The sequence below is a fragment of the Puma concolor genome, chromosome A1 (assembly GCF_028749965.1).
Source record: "Puma concolor isolate L17-30 chromosome A1, mPumCon1.1.hap2, whole genome shotgun sequence".
NCBI classification, from domain to species: Eukaryota; Metazoa; Chordata; class Mammalia; order Carnivora; family Felidae; genus Puma; species Puma concolor.
In genome coordinates, this window is record NC_141667.1 from 191,514,984 (window position 1) to 191,538,060 (window position 23,077).

General features: G+C 37.3%; 1 long non-coding RNA gene across 2 annotated transcripts in view; it reads right to left on the reverse strand.

Moving 5' to 3' along the window:
• Positions 1–23,077, reverse strand: part of LOC147584693 (uncharacterized) — a 541,543-nt gene that overhangs the window by 388,109 nt on the left and 130,357 nt on the right. For both annotated transcript variants that reach the window (XR_015252582.1, XR_015252581.1), the window contains one exon: positions 370–418. This is a non-coding gene — a long non-coding RNA (uncharacterized LOC147584693). The remainder of the gene's footprint in view (positions 1–369; positions 419–23,077) is intronic.

The window sequence follows — 23,077 nt, forward strand, 5'->3', positions numbered from 1 at the left end:
TCTGAAATTTTTCCCAGGGCATGTGGTGGGCTCTGATGCAAGTGCAGAATTTTTCCAAGTATACACAAGATAAAACTATTTACAAAGTGCTGGTTTTGTCAATCTTGAAGAGTTCCGAGAAAATCCCCCATGTTCTCTGCCATTTAAAAATGAGCTTAGAAAGTAGAGCAACCATGAGCAATCAAAAAAAAAAAAAAAAAAAAAAAGGAAAATAGTAGATACTTGACATAGAAAGCTGCTTCCATTTTTGAGAGGGACATTAGAGACAAGAAAAAGATCTCAGTGAGGAATGCAGAAGAAGTAGGCATTGGCTAAAGGGACACAAAATATTAGACAAGTTAATGAGAAAATAGTAATGTATCTACTCACTGTGCTTGTGGAAGCATTATACAGACAGTATGAGCTTTTGCTGCATCTCCTAGAAAAGAGGGAGAAATAAATCAGTAAACAAAGACTCTGCCAGCCAAGTATCACCATTTCTTCAACACCTATGAATAAGAGCATCATCATTGCTGTTCTAAAGTGAATTGGCCCCCCACTGATCATTTTCTCCAGAGCCTTGCTTATTCATCCTGGGAATAGCTTTGACTCAGGTGCCCTAACCTGGAGGTGGGTAGTCTGCAGGGTGGCTGAGACCCTCTGGGGCAAACAAGATGATGTTGTTTCTCGAAATGTTCAGTTAACATTTAAGAATTCTAAAATGAAATATTTATATTTCACTTTTTAAATCCTGGTGAAATTGAACATGAAAGTCCTTTGCTATGGAAGCAGAACGCATTTGGATGTGCTACGCTAAGGTCCTCAACTACATTCAGCTTTGTAGGGAAAAAGAATCATGAAGTTAGTGAGAGTAAGACCTGGTATGTTAGCCTGAGTCCCCAAGGTAATCAAAAGAGACGAAGAAAATTGTGACCAGAGTGAATGCTTTTATAAGGAAAGAAAGAGGAATGAATGGCCCTGAAATCATAAAAGCTGATTATTTGTTTAGATAAAAGAAAAGAACTCCAAGTAGATTAATTTTATTTCCTTATTGTTATAACCCATACTTAGCTTTCTATTCAAAGCTTCCAAGTCTATGCTTGATCTATAGAATCAAATACATTTAAAGTTAAGTGGTTAGCTTGAATGTAAAATTAGTCACCATGTAATTACTGAAAAGACACGTTCATAACTACAAAATAAACTACAAAACTCTCTAAAACTCCTTCCATGTTGAGAAAACGTTTATTTCTTCCAGGTTATCATTTTTTTCAAACTGCTCTCAGGGTTGCTAGATTTTTGTGGAGATTTTCATAAGCAAAGCAAGATTTCAAATGGTTTTGTGAAATTCTGTAATTTGCTACAGGATATATTTCTGATTTGTTCCTTTCTCTTTTTCTGCCTCCAAATTACATTTTCATTTAGCCTGTGTTGCTCTGCAGTTTACCCCCAAAGCAAGTGATGAGTGAACCATTTGTTAAGTAAATATTTATTGAATAGCTAGCCACCAACGTAGGGCCTGACAAATTGTGCTCAATTAAAAAAAAACACTGAATGCAACTTGAATGTGTCTATTCTGAGGGCACCTTGTAGCCTTTTGGGGATTCGAAGTATACAAAATTCAGGTTCTGACTTTGGGTCTAGAAAATAGAAAACATCATGAAAGTGGTATAGAAAATTATCGCGTAAATTCAGAGAAGGCAAAACACTTTGGCTGGACATCAGAGAAGCACTCTGATAAAGGAGGCCTTTGAGCTCCAGCTAACGAGATGTTTAGAATTTAGGTCCATGGAGACACTGGCTAAGGCCATGGGGGGCTGAGGGAACATGGAAAAGCACAGAGCTGTGAAATGTGTATAGACAGCTCAGTTTCCAGCTGGAGACTAAGAACTACACACTGAGACTGAAGGAAGGAATAACATAAAGGCAGAAGAGAAAACTATCAACTCAGTACTCAGCTAAGCATGTCTCTGTCCTGCAACTAGATGGTGTTGAGCACCTACCAGATCCAAGAACTGGTTATGCACAGACAAGTGAAACAAAATTTCTGCCCTTGAGCTTCTCACAGTTCAGTGGTGGAGATCTACACATAATTGAATGGTTTCAGTGTAAGTACTATAATAACAGCAGGCACAGTGATGGAGCAGCTGACTCTGGAGAGGAAAGTCAAGGAAGGCTTCTTGGGAAGACAGAAAGGAAATTCAACCTTGAAGGATAAAAAAGCAGCTATCAGGACAGGAAGGAGGCATGGGTCAGGGAGGCCCTTTGGAGTCAGGCAAGGAGCCACATGTGCAGGCTGTGAAGTGAGGTTTTTTTACCATTACATTTCAACACACTCCTCCAACATGATTATTAATTACAGACCCACTTAAATTTTACTTTATTAGCACTAACTTTGGGAGTAGGATATTAAATTTTCATTCACTCAACAAATATTTATTGAGCCAAGCTTTTCCCCCAAGTGTTCTCCACTCTTCTAATTCCTACCCTTTGGCTTTTCTCATGTAGTTTTCTCTGCCTGGCATGTCAGTTTTCACCGTCTTTACTCACCAAACCTCTATTCACCCACAAAGGCCATCTAACCAAAGACCATCATTTTAATGAAGCCTGTGCTAATATCTCAAACAAATTCCTCCCACCTCTTTTAAGTGCTCAACACACTTTCTTTGTACTACCTTATTACACCTACCCTACTTGTCTTATGGAATTATGTTTATACCGTAATTTTTATAAGAACAAATACTGTGTTTTGTTACTCTTTTAATCCTATACAAGACTAGAACAATGTTTTGCAGCACTAACTTTTGCTGAAATTAGCTGGCAAGACTGTTCCAAGAATAAATCACATACATGGGTGGGTCAGTATTGCCCCATTTCCAGACACACACACACACACACACACACACACGTATATACAGATCCTTACGTAAATGTCTACTGACTTCTGTAAAACCATATCTATCTTCAGCAAAATTTCTTGTAGTATTTGTATTACTGTTCTCCAAGTTATTTATCTGTAAAATAGAGAATGCTAAAGAAATGAAACCTTGGAAACCATGTTAGAAGGCGGGGGGGGGGGCAGGTAGGCAATGCTATACAATTCCAACTGCATGACATTATAGAAAACAAAAAAATATAGTGGAAAAAAAGTAGTTCAGAGGTTCCATGGTTTGTGCATAGAATGTGAACTTTGAAAAGGAAAAAGAGATTACTTTTAGGGATGATGAATGTGTTCTAAATCTTGACTTTGGTGGTAATTGCATTCATGTATTTATCAAAATTCATGTACTCTATTCTTAAAATGTGTGTATTTTACAACATACATACACTTACGCCTCAATAAAGCTATTTTAAAAATACATATTATACTAAAAAAAAACTTCAGCTTTCAGCCAGGTCCCCTGAAAACCAAATATTTTTGTATGTTATATAGATTTTAACAAATTAAGAAATTATAACTTTGATGAGGAAAGATTATATCAGATAACAATTATGCAGAAACAATCCACAGACTCACAAATAAAATACTAAATATTTAATTGAAGCTGGAACTCTTCCATTATATTTTTCAATTTTGCTGAAAATCCATATTCTTAAGATGGGACAAAAACTTCAGCCATGACTTAAGGGAGATAATGGAAAGAGGCGAGAATCATTGCAGCAACCCCTTTGGGGAATTAGGTACAAGATAAAAAGAGTGGGGCTGGGAATATTTATATATCAAGAAACTTTCAGCTCCTAAAAAAATAATGGGAACAGAAGAAACAAGGAAAGAAAGGCTAGTGGTCAGGAAACCAGAAAATTTGATCACTGGAATTTAAATTACCCTGAAGTTGACGTCATTTCTGCAGTCCTAAATTCGTGGTGAAAGAACAGACATTTGAGGGAGGGTATAGGCAGCACAGTTAAACAGTGGGGCAGTGATAAAACTGACACACAGGAAATGACTTCAGGATATTAGAAATGCAAATACGCAAGGGAAGGAAGCTCTGGTGCTCCAAGCCATAAAGGTCAGATATTACTCAGGAATATTCTAATATTAGTCTCCAGTTAAAATTCTATTTTCAAATCTCATTACCAAGGAACTCCACAGTACATCCATTTTCTGTTGTCTAGAGTTTCATTATCGTGAATGTTCTATTCTCAGTCAAGAGATACTGGAAAGCAAAGTCATCTCTAGTTCAACCAGGAGTTGCTGTGAATTAAGAAGCAGGAAAAAAAAATCTTCATAATCATCTACTCAGTTTTAAGGGTACCATTAAGTATGCAACTCACCCTTTCTTAGTCACAAAGTCTTATGTGTGTGTTGGAAGACTGGATAGGTTTCCCTGAGCAAGCAACTGAGACAGGCCTAGAGTTTAAAGTCAATTGTTTACTAGTATTTCTGCTAAGAAGTCCTGCTTTCTTGTCCTCCTTGCCCACTCCCCCATTTCATTCAGTAACCTTCTCTAGAAGTCTCTAAAATACCAAAATGCAACACTGTCAAGACCCAGCTCTTTTCTTCATTTGAAGTTTAATTTCTCACTTGTCATATTTACTTCTGTTAACCAACTTCCACTAGGTCTAAGACTGAATCAAAGAGAAGGGAGGGAGGGGCACCTGGGTGGCTCAGTTGGTTAATCATCCCATTCTTGATTTGGGCTCAGATCATGACCTCTCGATTGAGGGATTGAGCTCTATGTTAGGCCCTACGCTGCTGAGCGTGGAGCCTGCTTGGGATTCTCTCTCTTCCTCAAAATAAATAAGCATTAAAAAAAAGATAAAGAAGAGAAAGGTTGGCTATGGTAGAATAAGCCTTGCACTTGGAACCATACACTGGTTGAAGTTCCACAGACTTCTGAACAAATTGATACAAATATACATCCCACACATATTCACAGCACCCTGTACATGCATTAAGTATAATTCCACTTACTATAATGTAATTATCTCTTTATTTGTCCTCCCACTCCCCAAGACTGTAAGTTCTCTTAAGGTAGTGATTGTCTCTTCCTACCCAGAAGAATGTCTGGCATGCCTGTGAAATAGACAAGTCATTTCACTTCTCTGAGTTTCATTTTCCCATGTACAAATTATAACAAAAAAAAAAAGTAGCTTCTTCTGGGATTGTCAGTTTTAAGTGATATATACAAATACAATTTAAAAAAACCATCATAAAGTAGAAAGCTATATGGCATCTCTTTATTACTTACATTAATCCAACAATTAAAAACAACTTACTCTATCGCAGAATAGCTCATTACAGTGAGTACCGCTGTAATGAAATTCTATGTACAAGAAAATAATTTCAAGCTTTTATTGATAGTCTGTGTATCTAAGCAATAGGTAAGTAGATAAATACAGAAAAAATATAGATTTTGGATGATGCTTTCAAATTTGGAATAACAGAAATTGTCTGGCAGTAAGATACAAAAGAGGAAGTTGGCATTTATTTGTAGTCCCATGCTTCTGAAACCTGGGAATAAAAGCCAAATAGTAAATACACACTTCCCAAAATACATCAGGCCTTTTTTTTACATGTCCCCCAAAACACTATCAGGCTTTCTTTTCTAAAGACACATGGTGAAGTATCAAATATCTTACAGAGTGTTGCATATAAATACAGCCATCATTTCATTCATTCGTTCTTCCTTACAGTACATCCACTCAACCAATAACAAAGAATATCCATCCATCCGATAAATAATGCATTCTAAAAATATGTTTTGAGCATCCACCAGGTGCCAAATTGCCAGTGGGGGAAAAAAAATGACAGGTGAGACATAATCTGTGCTTAAGGCACTTGCAAGTAGTAGGGGGAAAAGAAATTCATGAATTTGTGTGCACAGGAGCCATGCTATTTATTTTAGTATTTAGTATTCTGCAATGTACCTTGCTGTAGAGAATTTTTAATATTTATTATAATGCCTTATTTGCAGTGCAGAACTTTTCTCTGACCAGATCATAAAAATATTCTTAATGTAGACCTTCAGCGTTACATGAAAAGTTGTTTTCTTCGACAAATAGTTCCATCAAAAAGCATACATCTGGAGGTGCCTGGGTGGCTCAGTCGGTCAAGCATCCAACACTTGATTTCAGCTCAGGTCATGATCTCACCATTTATGGGATTGAGCCTCGCATCAGGCTCTGAACTGACAGTGCAGAGCCTGATTGGGATTCTCTCTCCACACCCCTTCCTCTGCCCCTCCCAGCTCTCTCTTTCTCTCTGCCCCTCTCAAAATAAATAAACTCTAAAAAAAAAGAAAAGTAAATGTCTGAAAGAGGTTTTTATCTGTTCCTTAAGTCATTAGCCAATTATATGAAAAACAGTGGATATATTTTGTAAATGATTCAAGGATGAAAATATGTACATATTTTATTGCCATATGTAAAGTATTTGAGAGTTATTAAGGGATGCTAGACAGGAAGAACAAGTGTTTCTAGTGAGTTACAGTAAATTACCATGACTTGTTCGACTTTGTAGAACCACGTCTAGCATACTGCAGACACAGAATGTTGAATGAATGAATGAATGAATGAATGAATGAGGAATGCTGGAATGGTGGCAGCCAAGATTTATAAGGGGAACTAAATGAAATGGAAAAGATATTAATATCAGTCTCATTAGTCATCTTTTCTCTTGGGGCCCACTGCTTCTCATCTCATCTATAAAAGTATAGCAATATGAAATATATTGGACTCTGGAGCTCACATCCAAACTACTCCAACTGTGTAAGTAATATAACCCTTTGAGATTTCATTTATAAAATGAGGATAAAAATATGTAATGTGTGAAAACATCTATCACACTTAGTTATGACACACAATTACTGTTCTATACGTTTTCATTGATATTTTAGAAACAATTTTGGGGGCGTACAAAATTATGCTACTGTGCTAAAGTAATAATGTGCTAACACTCAATGTGAAGTCACTCATCCTGTGGTTGTTTTATATCATTAATAATATTTCCAGACATGTAGTTGTACAAGAGAATGTCCTCTGCTTCCCTCTCTCAAGTCAGGTAACTGCTCCCAAGTTCTCTTGATGGTACTGGCAGACATGATGAGATATGAGGGATGTGTAAAGCTACTCTTGGCTCAAAACACCGCCTCTATCAGTCTACCTTAGAGACTAGAAATGCCACCTTTGGAAGTACTTGTTTGGATTAAAACACTGCAGTCAAAGATTATCACCAAAGGTCAATCCTTGACTTCCAATCCTGTGGAAGGACTTCCAATCCTTGACTTCCACATAACTGTGTCTGTGCCTTAACCCAACTCTCCTGCTTGAACAAATGACAAAGACAGATAAAATATTAACAGATAAAAATAATGAGACAAAATTAGGCTCAGAATCAGTGGATCAAATATAAAACAAAAACAGTGGACCTTAAATCCAAGCTCCATGGACTCCTGGACAGGAAGTAGGTGATAGTAAAGAAGACTGAGTTTCTGGGGGTTATGGGCTAAAAGATCTCTATATAAGACGGAACAAGACTCATGCGAACTACTTACAACTAAAACTCCATAAAACTCACCTTCGTGAGGATAGGCTGACCATTCGTCAACCTGGAGCAATTACTTTACTAGAAGTTCTGAACCTCAGGAGGTAGAGTGACAAAGATACAGCCTCCAAACCAGAAACTGAGAGAAGCCAATTGCTAGTTCTGTGACTGGATTCTCAACGTTCACAATATCAGCATGGAAAAAAAATTGAAAGCAACGAAAACTTGTTAAATATAAAAGGAGAAAGAGGGGAAAAAATACAATCCAACCTCACACTAGGTACACAAATTTCAGAGGCCCAGAACCTAAATTAAAAGGAAAAATTAAAACTTCAGGAGTATCAACTATCTCAATGGATCTGGAATAGTGTTGCACAAAGATGAATAAGTGAAATAGGTTAGGTCAAGATATATTTTGAAAGTAGAATCAATAGGTCTTGAAAATATGGGGAAAAAAGGGCGGTCAAGAAAAGGCAGGCCAACAGTTTTGTCCTGAGCAATGGAAAAATAATGTGCTAAATACTGGGTTCAAGAAGACAGAGGAGGAGTAAGCTGGAGAAGAAATATTAGAGATATTAGAGAAGAAATATTATCTGTGGGCCAATTAGAATTGAAGTTCCTAATATAAGTGTGAAATAGCAAGTTGAATACACGAGTGTGAGCTCTGGGGAGAAATGAGATCTAGAGATAAAAATCTGGAAGTCAGAAACTTATGGATATTATCTAAAACCAGGGAAGTTGATGAGATTTTGCCTAAGGAGTAAGAATGGTTAGGGAAGAAAAGGTGAAGGACATACTCAACACTGACCTGAGAAATGTTTTAAGTTCTTATTTTGGAAAATCTTGAATTTTTCAGATATGAGTGCAATGTAAGGTCTCTAAGGTAAGTTGATTTAGAAGATATTTCTGGGGTGCCTGGGTGGCTCAGTCAGTTAAGTATCTTACTCTTGATCTCAGCTCAGGTCTTGATCTCAGGGTCTTGAGATCCTTCACTCCACACTAGGCATGAAGCCTACTTAACAAATAAACAAACAAACAAACAAACAAACAAACAAACATTTCTGAGTTTCCAATTCCACATACTTCTCTATCCATTCTTTGTTTGAATTATACATACCTAAAATACATTACTATATTTTGGAATAAAAAAGATCTTTGTGTTTTTTCTTCAATGTCATGCTCTTCCTTTTACTTTCAGCTGAAATAACAATTTCTAACAATCTATATCAAAGTGATTGGAAAATTGCCAATGCTATAAAAGTACCTTACACAAAACTCTGAAAAAAAAAAAAGACTAAATTGAAAAATTAATTTATTCTACATTTCTTTGAGGTTTTAGTCTATCTGAGATTTTATTTGAAAGTCAAAAGCTTAACAGTAGCCAGTAATGATCTGTAATTCAATGTCTATCAACTATTTTTCCTCAGAATTATGAAGATTTGAGGTGTCAGCTAATTCGGTTCCTGATAAGGACTCTCTTCCTTGCTGTATCCTCACATGGCAGAAAGAGAAAAATATGGTCTCTCTTCCTTTTTCATAATCCCATCCCTCATGACCACATTTAAAGCAAATATTCTCCTGAAGACCCCCCTCCAAACACTGCCACATTGGAGGGTTAGGGCTGCTACCAATTAATTTTGAGGGGACACAAATATTCAACCCATAACACTCACCTTCCCATGCAATCAGAACTAAGCACTGCATCATTTCTAAGACATGTGAGCTGTCAGATACTACTTTGTCAAGAGCCTTCGCTTTGTGCAAATATTTCTGCACTCGTGCCCAATTGCTAAACTGAGCATTTATAAGCAAAGTATTAGTGCTTGGTCATAAAAGCCATAGTACTTACTGGACCAATTATCAGACCCCTTACCTAAGGCCAAATACTTCAGGACAGATTTGAGGATTATCTGTTGTGTGAGTGCTGTAATTATACAGTGCTTCCACAAATCTACTGCGTAGCTATTAGTTGCAGTTTTCTTTTCCCCCAACTTAGTTTCCAGATTGGTAGTAAATGAATCCAGTGACTCACCGTTACTTAGTTGGCAACTCAAGTAGTTTTTTTTTTTTTAATTGAGCAGAAAGAAAATACTTTCCCATGTACAAATATGGAATTTGGTTTAAGATCTTAAAAAATAAATTTGACCCATCAATGGCTGACTTTTCTTGTCATTCTTTAAAGAGGACATGGGTCCTTATTCCTAGCAATCTAAACTACAATTTTGTTTTCACCTATTTTCCATAGGCCCAAGTCTTCAGATTGAACAGAAGTGAAGTACAGTTTCAATATTAAGGTCTTCATGCAATGTCCAAGTAGAACAAATTACTGACAGGCAATTTCCAGATTTTACACATTGTTCTGGAAAAAGCTGACAAACAGCAGTTTAGCATGCCTCTCCATGGTGTGCATTGCTTTTGTTTTCTTTATGCTTACATTTAGATTGTATAACTAAACAACGGGATGCATGTTTTTGCCTTGATCAGTGAAAAAATCAGAGACTTTATACGCAGAAGCATTCCCACCCATATAGGTAGATGGTAGGTTCTCCCCACTCAGGCAAAAAGATGAAAGGTGCAAGAAAGAACAGGAATAATAAAGAGGATGAGGCTAGATTAGGTTGTAAATAGCATATCAGTGGAATCTAAAGTTATTTCCCACACCATCATCACACCAAACCACATCATTTTTGTGTCCCTGTTATTCTCTCCATGTTGACAGGTCAACCTGGGCTGACATTATTACCCCTGGAATTGTTAAGCATTATTGAACCAGGCTGTGAGAAAGAAAGAAGGTGACACTATTCAGAGCTATAGGTATTGCTAAAAATTAAGAGTTCAGTCTATCTACAGACTCTTCCTAACAGTAGAGAAATGCAGTGCCCAAGGGACAAGTCTGCAGCAAAACACGGAAACACAAAATATCTATGCCTTCAGAAAATTAGAGTGAGGGAAATTCTGATGAACAGACTAGGTTTTCAGACTGGAATTTGCATCTGGAAGGACAGTGGAAAAGCCCCACTCATTTTTTTTAATTTATTTATTTAAATTCAACTTAGTTAACTTACAGCGTAGTATTGGTTTCAGGAGTAGAACCCAGTGATTCATCACTTACATACAACACCCAGTGCTCATCCTGACAAGTGCCCTCCTTAATGCCCATCGCCCATTTAGCCCATTCTTCCTCCTCTCCAGCGACCCTCAGTTTGTTCTCTGTATTTAAGAGTCTCTTATGGTTTGTCTCCCTCTGTTTTTATCTTATTCTTTGTTCCCTTCCCCTGTTTATCTGTTTTGTTTCTTCAATTCCACATATGAGTGAAATCACATGGTATTTGTCTTTCTCTGACTTATACTTTCTTTAAAAATGTTAATGTTCCCTAAGTTTCTTTAAATTTGGCACCTCACTTCTAAAGGCTCCAGCCTCAGGACAATTCATCCATTTAGGAGTACTTATTGGACCTATGTCCTGCTCGGTGCTGAGGACAGGTGAGGAAACTTCTCTTGAGGGACTACACTACCAGAGCAAATTCTCCAGAGAGAAGCCAAATTAGCTTGTCCAGCTTAACGCTGAGGAATAAGTAATGATACCTACTGGGGAAGAGCAGAGGGAGACTGACAAACAGAATGTTCATTTCTCAAAATACCAGCTTTCCAACTATCGTAGGTACTCAATGTTTGGTGAATTTTATTAAGTGAAATGTTAAATAAGAATTCCCTTTATCAATAAAGAAGATTCCATCCTCATCTATGAAATTTTCTGACCAACAGGGTGATCCGACACTGGAAGGAACAAGGAGAATCCTTCTTTATAGATTGCTAAGAGGGAAGAAGCTCCTGGTCTGAAAGTCTAGTGATTCTGCAATGTAAAGGCAGGTGGTTCAACCATACTATTTCCCAAGTCTTTCCCCCTTCTTAAATAATATATATTTTTAATTTGTATAAGAAGGTTTGCTTCTGCGCAACATGGAGTAAGCACACTCCATATTTTCTCTCTCACTGAATGCACCTACAATGTCACAATGTGAACAGGTATTGGGGGCTCTAAAAAGAATAGCAGGTGGATTGAAAAGGAACACCAGAGTTCAAAGCACCACCAAACCTGTGGTGAGCTGATCACTTTTTGTCTCCTCACATCCCCCAGTCAGGATTCAGGGTAGCCAGGGACCCTGAAGTGGGCAACTAACGAGGTCACCCCACACACAGAAGCAGAGGGAGAAGTCCTCTGCTGTTTTTCCTGTAAACCTGGGTGTCCAAGGCCATTTTCAGATGTTGCCCCTTAGCTGCTTAGGAACAAGCTGGCTGTAGTCAGTACCCTGAGCCCTGGCTTTGGTGATCAGATAGATTTAGTTTCAAATGACAGCTGTGCCTCTAAGAAGTTCTGTAACCTTGAGAATTATTTAACATCTGTGAGACTCCTTGTCCTAATCAGCACAATAATAATAGCACATTGCAGTAGTGATGTGCACATCACACCACTGGGTTGTTAAAAGTTAAAAATTTTCACTCCAGGAAAAGGCGGTATTTCTGGATTCATATATAAAATGGAATACAAGTTCTTTTATAACTTCCTAATTTAAGGTGTCAATTATGGCAGTTCTTCAGTCAAATTTTATGGACTAAAGTCTTCAGAAAAATGTACATATATAATCCCTACTCATGTTACTCTAAGGTTAATTCTCTAGTCTCCTCTCCTGTGCTCAGAAAAATAAGGTCAAAGACATAAGTTCCTTTGATTAAAAACCTCGGCTTGTCCTTGGCATTCAGATTGGCTTCGACATTGGGTCACTTCAAACCTGCTTAAGTAAAATCAATTAGTATCCTAGATAACTTGTTAATTTATATTTCAAAAAATGCTCTAAAATTTTCCTTCACAATGTTTCAAAGAAACAATTGCCCCAATTGGCACTTCCAGAGGACAGACTTGAACGATTCTTAATGTCCCTTTCCCTTCTGACATTCTGTAATTCCTGATTTGTTGGATTTTCAGAATATAGAAATGTGTAAGAAGTTTTTTATTCCCTAGTAAACCCTAGATAAATAATTAGTCCCTGATTCAAGGATAGCTCAAGAGCATGTGTATGCAACAATGAGGCAATTTCTCTCAAATTAAATTGTGAGCTTTTTGAGAACAAGGACCATATCTTCTATTCCTTTTCTACCTCTCACAGCATATTTCATGCAACTGGGCTCTCGGATGATCACAATATAATTCTAATTCCCAAGTGGCCAAAGCCTGGGCATTCTACAGGTTCAGCAGAATAGGGTTAAACTTCAAAAGGTAGACCTGTGGATTTTAAAGGTTGTTTTTTCCCATGAAAAAGATAGTATACCATAGAAAGTACTATATAAAAATTCCCTTCTTTTTTGTGACTGATTCAGAAGAAATCTAGGTGAACCCATGAGTGAAGTTCTATTCAATATTTTTTTAAAGCCCTTTTGATCAGTAGATAAATAACCAGCTTCAGAACAAGTGATTGTTTTATTCATCTGCTTTCCTTACATTTTTCTTCTCACATCATTATTTTCCAACTTTCCATTTTATCCTATTATCTTTTTTTATAATAAAAAAATGATTATAGCTTTCCATGAACACCATTTAAAAGCTAGCAATCCCACTAAGAGAAGCTTTCAATGGGGAGAAAACATAAGGATCGAGCCAAATTTTGTCACTGTTTGAATGAACCCTTTTTTAAAAAGTGTCTATCATTTCTGCTTCACTTAGTTTTGATTTTCATCCACAATATGTTCCCTTAAGAATGATCACGAGAAAATCTGCACCCTGAATATTCATGATTTTTATACGACATGTAAGAATGTCTCCAGATAACTACGTGAAGCCTGTACTGGTGCTACTTGTATCTGTGGGCCATATGCACACAGCTCAATGAACACAATCAGCAATGTTGGTGAGGCCCATTGAAGATTTAGATGCAGACTGTGTCAAGCTACGTGCAAGCTATCTTGACAGGATGTCAGTCAACTCAGTGTGTGTGTGTGTGTGTGTGTGTGTGTGTGTGTGTGTGTGTGTTTACTCAGTATATAAAATTGATTTGGTAATACACACACACACACACACACACACACACACACACACACACACTAGACATATATACATTCCCAAGCCAATTTGTTTCAAGGATCCACAGACTCCAATTTCTAATATGAAGATGATCATTTCAGAAACTTGATGTACATACAGAAATGACATAACCAAAAAGCTTTTGTTCACTTATAAATACCTATGAAGAAAAGTTTTATTTTATTCCAGTCTCACTAGTTAGATTTATCATATGTGGTCACAGGTAACTATTTATGAACTTTTTCATTCTACTGTTGCTAAATCTAGTGTTTGCTAGAAGTTAACAATGGCATCTTCAAATATTCTTAACTTTGTGTGTGTTATTCTTTTAACGAAGACTATACATTCACTCTTAATGACTTTCAAACAAATCAAGACACTTACAAGGAACCTCATGGAGTCCATAAGAATTCTGACGAGAGTAAGCCTCAAATTTCTTTTCACTTCATTGTATGCACATAACCAAAGTCAACTGGTAATAATTTGGGGCATGGCAACAGTTTAAATTATAATGTGCCAATAGAACAGAAGGGAAATGTCAATGTTCAAAGCCACCTAATACCTCACAGCTCTATGTGGATAAGGATAAAGAAAAACAATTTCATGATATGTGTATTTTAGCAAATACTTTCTTTTTTTAAGTTTACTTATCTTGAGAAAGAGTGAGCAAGACAGGGTAGAGAGAGAGAGGGAGAGAGTGAATCCCAAGCAGGCTCTGATACAGGGCTCAAACTCACAAACTGCAAGATTGTGACCTGAGCTGAACTCAGATGCTTAACCCCCCGAGCCACCCAGGTGCCCATAACAAATACTTCTAAGACTGGGGTACTATCACTATGAGAAGTATACAACCTAATAATTGTAGTTAATTTTAAAATTTTATTCTATCTCAAACAACTATTTTTTATTTGTTTGTACTTCAATGCTTCCAAAGGTCATAGAATAGCTAAAGAAGACAATCCCACTCTTCTACCTAGCTCACCTCTCACATGCCCTGCAGGTTGAATTAAGTTCCCATCTTAATTAGCCAAGGGAACATAAAAACTTCTCATGAGTGGAGCACACAGAGCAGAAAGAACCCAGCTCAGTGGGGTCTTCCCCAGCTACTAGTTCTCCAATGGAAAGTACGGCTGCTGGAGATACCTGTATTGTACTTGTACTATAAAGTAAGGATAATATTATCTATGACAAGGAAGCATGCAAATGACCTGAGAGAACCCATAAATAAGAGAATCACCTTTGGTTAGCACTCTCAGTCCTACATCTAATCCCACACGAATTCTGATGTATTTCCTCAAATGTTTCCACTTCCCTCAATATGCAATGACACTTGTCTGATCCAAGAATTTGCCCAATTTTACTGTGCCACAGTCTTTTCCAGTCAGAGCTTACATCATTCTGGGAGACTCTCTGCTAATTATCAAGTACATCCATTAAAGGAAATGTTGTAACTCAGAATCAGCACAGCCACATCTTTATCTGGAGGAAGGAGAATTAGAGTCTGCACCAGGGTCCCTTAACCACCTCTCTGCCTCTTCCTTGTCAGCCTTCAGGGAAAGCCCACATCCCAGTACGTACCTTGTATAATTCAACTGAAGGAATGTTTGTTAAGAATGTCATCTGTGCTCAGTGCTGGGGCACTGATAGTTAGAGAGAGACATGTCCCCATCCAGGAGTTTGACAATCAAATAGTAATACAATTAATTAGTTACATAGCTACAAAGAATAAGAAGTAATATGAAGGAAATGCAAAGCATGGTGAGAAAATGTGTGTGTGCATGTATGTGTACACATGTCCCAAAGACCTAAAGTAGAGTGATGAAGAATCTAAGGAATTTTGGAAAGAATCAATTTGGGCTAAGTATACAAAAAAAAAGAGGGATAAGAATATCCAAGGCAATGATGAGCACTGGGTGTTGTATGTAAGTGTTGAGTCACTAAATTCTACACCTGAAACTCATATTGCACTGTATGCCAGCTGGAATTTAAATAGAAACCTGAAGGAAAGAAAAAAAAAAAAAAAAAAAAAAAGAATATCCCAGGCAAAGTCTAGGAAGGCCCTGAAACAGAAGAGCTGCTGTAAGGCAAGTTCAGCACCATGCTAGGTGATGATGGAGACGAGGCAGAGGCAGAGCAGTCAGGGTATTTCTGGCCACATTAAGGATTCTGGAATTTTTCCTGGGAGCCCTAAGAATTGACGGAAGGGTTTTAAGCAGAGAAATGACAAGATTTCATTTATGGTTGAGATAGTATGAAGTGCACTGTAGCTGCAATGTGGAGAATAGACGGCAGAGGGCACAAAAGCAGAAGCACAGGTATACCATTAAACCAGGCCACCGAGAGATAGTAACAGCTTGGACTCAGGTGGTGACCGTGCACATGGAGGAATGGACAGATCGAGATACTTCATGAAAACAAAATCAAGTAGTCAGGGTGATGAGAAGACAAAGAAATCAAGGCAATTTTCTAATTTCTGAGATTCCAACTGAATTTTTATAATTGTATGGTATGGATAATGTTATATACTATCTTACAGATTCATGTGTGCAGTTGACAAATACTTCTGGAACTCCAGGAACAGTGATCTCGAGTGTTGGTGGCCTGAATTTGAATACTGGTCCTGCCTTTCATTAACCGTGTGACCTTGAGCAAGGTTCTTAACCTAAGTATGAAGAAACTCACACACCATCCTGAGCCACCCCTGAGGTTCCTGAGATCTAGAGACTGTGGGAAATAGGCAGAATTCATATCTCTAAGGCAAATGCGGCTCCTTTAGAGATTTGCTCTTGCATCACTGGAATAGAGTGGCTTCAAATCTTATTCCTAAGAAATACCTTTTCTCTTAGTGAAAGTCACCAGATTACTGGGTACGGTGAGATGCATTTCAGAAGGGCTTCTTGGGTTAGTAAATGACAAGGACTACACAAATCAACCACTTTCCAGAGGTAGAGATTGTTATAATAGAGTCTGCAGACTTTGGTTTCTATAAAGTAACAGGTGGAGTGGAATGGAGTGGACCTCGCACGAGGATTCTAACATTGTAATGTCATCATATTCACTCTTCACCACTGTGAATGAACACTTTAGTCTCCGAGTCAGGAATATAATATGGAGTGATGGAGACGATGGCTGATTGGAAAGAATGTGCCTGAATTAACATGTCAGTAGATACTCATTTCCAGCTAATTGTTACCTGCGTCCTTATTTTTTTAAATAATCTAGAAATCAGGATTTTATGAGAACTCTCCTAATATTTAAATGCTGGCTCAATTTTTTAAAAAAATTGATATGTGGGTGAAATAAAACACATCTGAGGGCCAGATGCACTCCCCTCGGCCCCCAGTTTATAATCTCTGGTTTCAACTACTTCAACGAGGCCCCTGTGGGATAGAGTAATGGAATGAATGAACAGGATGGAATGTAGACTGTGACAACAGAGCAGTGTGGGACTGACACGGAAGCCCTGCCTCACCGAGTAAGTGATTTTTAAACACATGAGCTGGCACAGGACATGAACATAGGAAAAGGGATAGAAATACAGAGCTGAAAGAGATAGAAGTCAATCGTTCCTCTTTATAATCAATTACAAGCTTCTGAAAAGGAAGAATTTCTGCTTTTTACGTATATTCTAAACTTATCTAGCCCAACTTTTAAGTATGTTAGATCAAAAATAAAAAATCAATTCCATTTCTTTGATCTGCAGAATGAACTCTTCATAAGAAACCAAACCAATTCTCTTACACATTTAAAAAAAAAGTTTTCTCAATAATATTTCTTCTATTTAGTTCAAGGACTGAGCAAACCCTGCTAGACTAGAAATAACTCTGAATACTCATGTCACACTTAAATAGTTTAGATTATAACCAGCAAGTTCTCTCTGTCCGAATTTCCTCAACTGTTAATAAAAATGCTGATCTTGCAAGCATGTTTCTAGGATGGAACTCATCGTATTTCTCATGAAGTCAGTGTTCAAGGAACAGAAGTTACCATAAATTTCACCATATGCGATAGATAGTGCTGAAAGGTCTGAGGCCTATGTTATGGCAGAAAGATATAAATATTCGATATATAGATGGCAATGAGATCATATTCTTGTTTCCCAACCCTGGGGGGCTTGCAGCAGAAGAAAGGAAGGAGAGACATGCAGAAAGAAGGCAAGATCCTTGAAAGAACAGGGAAAAGAATGTAAATGGGAGGGGAGAACATGAAGAGAAGTGCAAAGGAGGGGCCTCGAATGAACAGCTGTGAGGAATTTCTCACCTCGGGTACCTCCAGGTTTCAGGAGTGAGGTGTAACACCAAAACAGCTCAGATAGTGTGCATCTCACTATTCTGCTCTCCAGTGGCCCATATCATAGGCCCCTCCACCATGTGATAGAGAGCCCCTGAGACTAGTGGCACACTTACCACCAGGTGGCGTCCACAGCTTTTCTTTCCCATCTCAATAAACTAAGGCTGTGTGGCAGAACCATTCCACCTCTAACTTAACAATTTATGGCATTGATATCACTTTATCTAGTTGCAAAGTCATCTAAGATGGCCCACCTCAATTTTTTTGAGCTTCACCCCAAATTCTAAAATGGTCAAACCAAATTACACACGAAAGTCAGGTATTCTACCTCTGAATAATTTGATCCTGGATTCAAATCCACTCAGCAAATGCTTTTAGAGCACCAACTATGTGCATATCTCTGGGGAAATACATCAGCAAAACAAAAGCTAAAAAATATCACCTATCCTAGTGGTGCTTATATTCTAATGGGAAAACAAAGGTTTAGATAAATAGTTACAAATACATTATACACTAAGAGAAATTCACATTCATTTACATTAAATTAAAAACAGCAAATTAGGAGAGCAGGTGTAAGAACACCTCAGGGTATTTTTTAAGGAGGAGAGAGAGCCTTGATAATGGGGAGAATGTTGTTTTTCAAAAAGATCCTTCCAGGGGCGCCTGGGTGGCTCAGGTGGTTAAGCATCCGGCTTTAGCTAAGGTCATGATCTCACGGTTTGTGGGTTTGAGCCCCACATGTGGATCTGTGCTGACAGCTCAGAGCCTGGAGCCCGCTTTGGATTCCATGTCTCCCACTTTCTCTGCCCCTACCCTGCTCACATTCTGTCTGTCTGTCTGTCTCTCTCTCTCTCTCAAAAATAAACATTAAGAAAATAAAATAAATATATATAAAATATATATCCAATATATAAAAAGAAGTTTGAGATTATCTTATTTATTTTCATTTTAGTGTTTATTCATTTTGGAGAAAGACAGAGCATGAATGGGGGAGGGGCAGAGAGAAAGACACAGAATCTGAAGAAGGCTCCAGCCTCTGAGCTGTTAGCACAGAGTCCAGGACTGGAACCTGTAAACCATACCACAAGATCATGACCTAAGCTGAAGTCAATGCTTAACTGACTGAGCCACCCAGGTGCCCCTGAGATATTTTTAAATCTTACATTCTCTGCTTCCTAATTTTGCCCAAGGACTGCCCTGTTTATCTTCCACTGTGGTGATAAGTAGATGGTACTTCCTGGGATCCCTTATACTATTTATGACTAAGCACAGGTGCAGCTGAGGAAAAACGTTGCTGGTAAATCACTGTTTTCACCTCATTTTACAGTTATAATTTGCATCTAATCTGTAAGAAACCTCTTCAAACCACTGCAAGAAACATTCACTTCTAAAAATAAAGTTGGGGCACCTGGGTGGCTCAGTCGGTTAAGCGTCCAACTTCAGCTCAGGTCATGATCTCACAGTCTGTGAGTTCAAGCCCCACGTCGGGCTCTGTGCTGACAGCTCAGAACCTGGAGCCTGTTTTGGATTCTGTGTCTCCCTCTCTCTCTGCCCCTCCCCTGCTCATGCTCTGTCTCTCTTTGTCTCAAAAATAAATACAAACTTTTTTTTAATTTTTTAAATAAAATAAAATAAAGTTAATTGTGTTTTTCATACTAGTATTTCAAGTTACCTGAGAATGAAATCAATTACACGGTGATTATCTATTGCTCTCAAAATCCTCATGCAAAATCTAGGAGGGAGCAGACTTTTTTAATTTCACTTTTTCTTTTAGATACTTCATGTTCCATCACAACCAATCACTTTTCAATCTATGAAACTTTCTTTCCTCAAGTCTCACATACATAATGGCTGCTTCTCCACTGAGTTATATCGACCTTGCAGAAATCTGCTGGCTAAGATTAGCAAAGGGTAAGGTTCCCAGAAGTTGATATTCTGGGTCATATAGACTTCTACCAAGGCTAGATGCTTATCTTGACTTATCCCAAATTAACTTTTGCTTTTCCAAAGTTGAAGAAGAAATCTTCATCCACCAAAATTTCTCCAGAGATACTGCTGCAGGTCAGAGCAATGCTGAAGTGCCTTTCTTTATCATTTCTGTTTGATGTGCTGCAGAAAGTATAAAAGCACAGGAAACATTCCAAACTCAAAAACCATGATGCTTTGTGACTTCAGCAATAATCCTAAAATAGAGAAAAATGTCTCATTTTATGAGGCATGCCTCACTTCCTGAGAATTTTCCAGCCTCTTCAATTGAAGCTAAACTATCCACTGAGAGTATAAATAAAGTGTTTAATTCTTAGTAAATAGTTTTGCCTGAAAAACTCAAGTAAAACTCAATGGCCCTTGAAAACACTTTTGAGTTTCTCCTAAGGAAGGTTATGTCAAGGCTGAATGGTTTGGTTCAGTAATCTTAAATAGAAATTGATAAAACAAAATAACAACAGAAAACTGATCACTCAGGTTTAGCCTGAGTTTAACCTGACCATGGCCAGGTAGCTTGGATTATTCTCCTAAGATTATTCAGGCAGGACTGACTTCAGCAGTCTGGTCCTATTTGTGCTTAGATTCTTCCTTTCAAGTCAGTGGAATGTCTCACAGTGCAGCTATAGAGTATCTTCCCTTTAAATCAAGCATTTGAGTATTTAAAGTATTTCCTTAAAGGAATCCGTCTAACTTTTCTTAAACTTAGAAAAAAATTAGCATTTTCCTGACTAAAACCTGTTTGGTGGTGTCCTCCTTCAGTAGGTGAATCAGTAAAGATGAATAGTAACTCCTAAACAAATGGATGTAAGTAGCATGAATCCCAGTAAGAGCCCTTCGGTGCATTTACAGAGCCAATGTGTCACCATGCCACAGCGTGACTACTTGAGAGTCCTCTACAGGAAAATGCCCACAATTCGTAAAACACCTTGAGGGCAGTGCACCCACAGCTAAGAACCACGGATTTTATCCAAACCTCTTATTTTACAGATAAAGAAATAGAGACCAAAGAATTCAAGTGACAGTTTCCATCATTTAAAAAAGTGAGTTAAGATCAGAAGCCAAACCTCCTTGACTTCAAATTCATGCTCTTGCCTAAGTTGGGCAGGTTATTCCTATTGTTATGATATGGTATACACACACATTTTTGTTATAATATATAAAGAGAATCTATCAGAGTCTCTTAAATTTCTTTAAATATTTTCTTGAATTATTTTCTAGTTCTACACTTGCTATCAGTCACCAGAATGTCTACCTCATGAGTCATGGGAGAAGACTGGACACACATCCCTATATCCAGAATCACACATGCGGTACTTGACCAACTTTGCTTCATCTACTTTAAATTCTCATGTTTATTTGGGATGATTATCTTCATCAATAAGTGAAATATATGAGAAACAAATCTATAAATTATAAATCAAGATACAGATATTAGGTATGTTATTTTTATATATAATGCAATATTACTATTAAGTATTACTATCATTATCTTCCTAAGCCATTTCATAAAGTTCAACATTCAAGATGGCTCTCTTCTACCTTTTCCCATTATTTTTCTTTTCTGGAATCTTCTGGAAATAATTATTGATTTATTTTTACCTGAATAATTATTATAGCTTCATAATCCTGAATATTTCTTTCCTTTACCTTATCCTAGATTTGCCTCTTTCCCTAAGACCTATTAAAATGGGAGGCCTGAGTGTATTCTTTGTGTTGTTTTATAGGATTTCTAGTTGTACTGCTCCTTTTTCTATATATAAGGATTTTTAAGGGCACTTATTAGGCGTAAACTTGGGCAAATTTAGTACCTCCCCTGAAAATAGGTTTCCTCCTCTATAAAATGGAAACAAAAAGATCTAGTTAAAGTTGTTTTGAGAATTAAAAATTGTGATTTTTTTGCCCCTGGTCTTGTTTTCTCAATATTTTTTTTGAGCTTGTAAATAAGTAAAAAATAAATTGGAAAAAAAAACTAGGGGAAAAGACCTATTTCTAATATGCTAATACTATGCTTATGTTTGCATAAATATAACTTAGGTGCAGAAAACTAAAACACTACTAAAATATTTAGGCTTTTTTACTTCCTACCAACAAGAGTCCTTTGAAGTCCTTTGATCTTATAGACAAACAGCAAAAGTAATAACTGCTCATCTGTTCTAATAACTAAGAAGATAAAGGGTAAGGAAACTAAAAGTTCATAGTATAAATCTCAAGATTAAAGAGGAGGATTGCTTATTCTATGTTAATAATGTTGATGAACAATAACTTCCATTCAGAGATCACTTTGCAGCTGACATACCACCTTGGCTTACATATTTTATGAGAAGTGAGTGTCAGTAGAACCAACAGTATGCGAATGTTCAGGAATGAGGGGTAAAATTAGATGATTATATAAAGCGATCAAAGAGAAAGTTCACAAATAGCTTCAGCAAACAAAGCACAAATAGAATACATAGGTGAGAGTTGGAGAGGGCACGTTACAGTTACTACTTAGATGTATTTTCAATTATTAATGATAACGTTTTTATAGGACTAGATTAAGGGTGGATATTACTTTTATTATTGTGTAAAGCAGAGGTTGTCAGAGCTGTGCTAGAGCAAAGTCTGCATTTCCTGAGAATCTAGATGGTATGATCATCCAGATAAGATTCCTTCCAACTCCTGTGTTCAATGAATTAATAAGGAAAAGTGGCAAAAGAGTTTAAAAAGAAAAGGAGAAAACATATTTGACCAAGATCATTTATCAAGCAGAGTACTTCATGTTTGGGAAATAAAATTAACCAGAGCACTTTCTTCTGGTATAGAATACTTGAGGGTTTCAGATAGGGTGAATATTGTACAAAGTATACACAACTCCAAGTGCCTTCTAAACACTACTCCAAGAACTCTGTTGTTAGAAAATTACTTAAGAAGATAAAGAATTAATAGTTTTTGCAATTGTTCTAGTGACTTAATTATAGCAGCAGCTATGTATCTGCCTAGCAACTAGTGTTTCTTCAAAAACAAAACCACATTTAACCATTTTCCCCCACCCTGGATATCATTCTGCTCTACCAAGCGAGCCTCTGAAATTACATTCTTTGTGCAGAAACCATGTCCTGCAAACACACAAAAGGAGGACTCTGGAGCTCAGATTGTGTGCTTGGGTACGTGTAGCTGAAAATGAGAAGCAAAAATACAGAAGATTGACAGCAATTGGGTAAATATTCTTCACAGTGGAAAATTTGAGACACTTTTCCATTGACACAAAACCAGAAAATAGC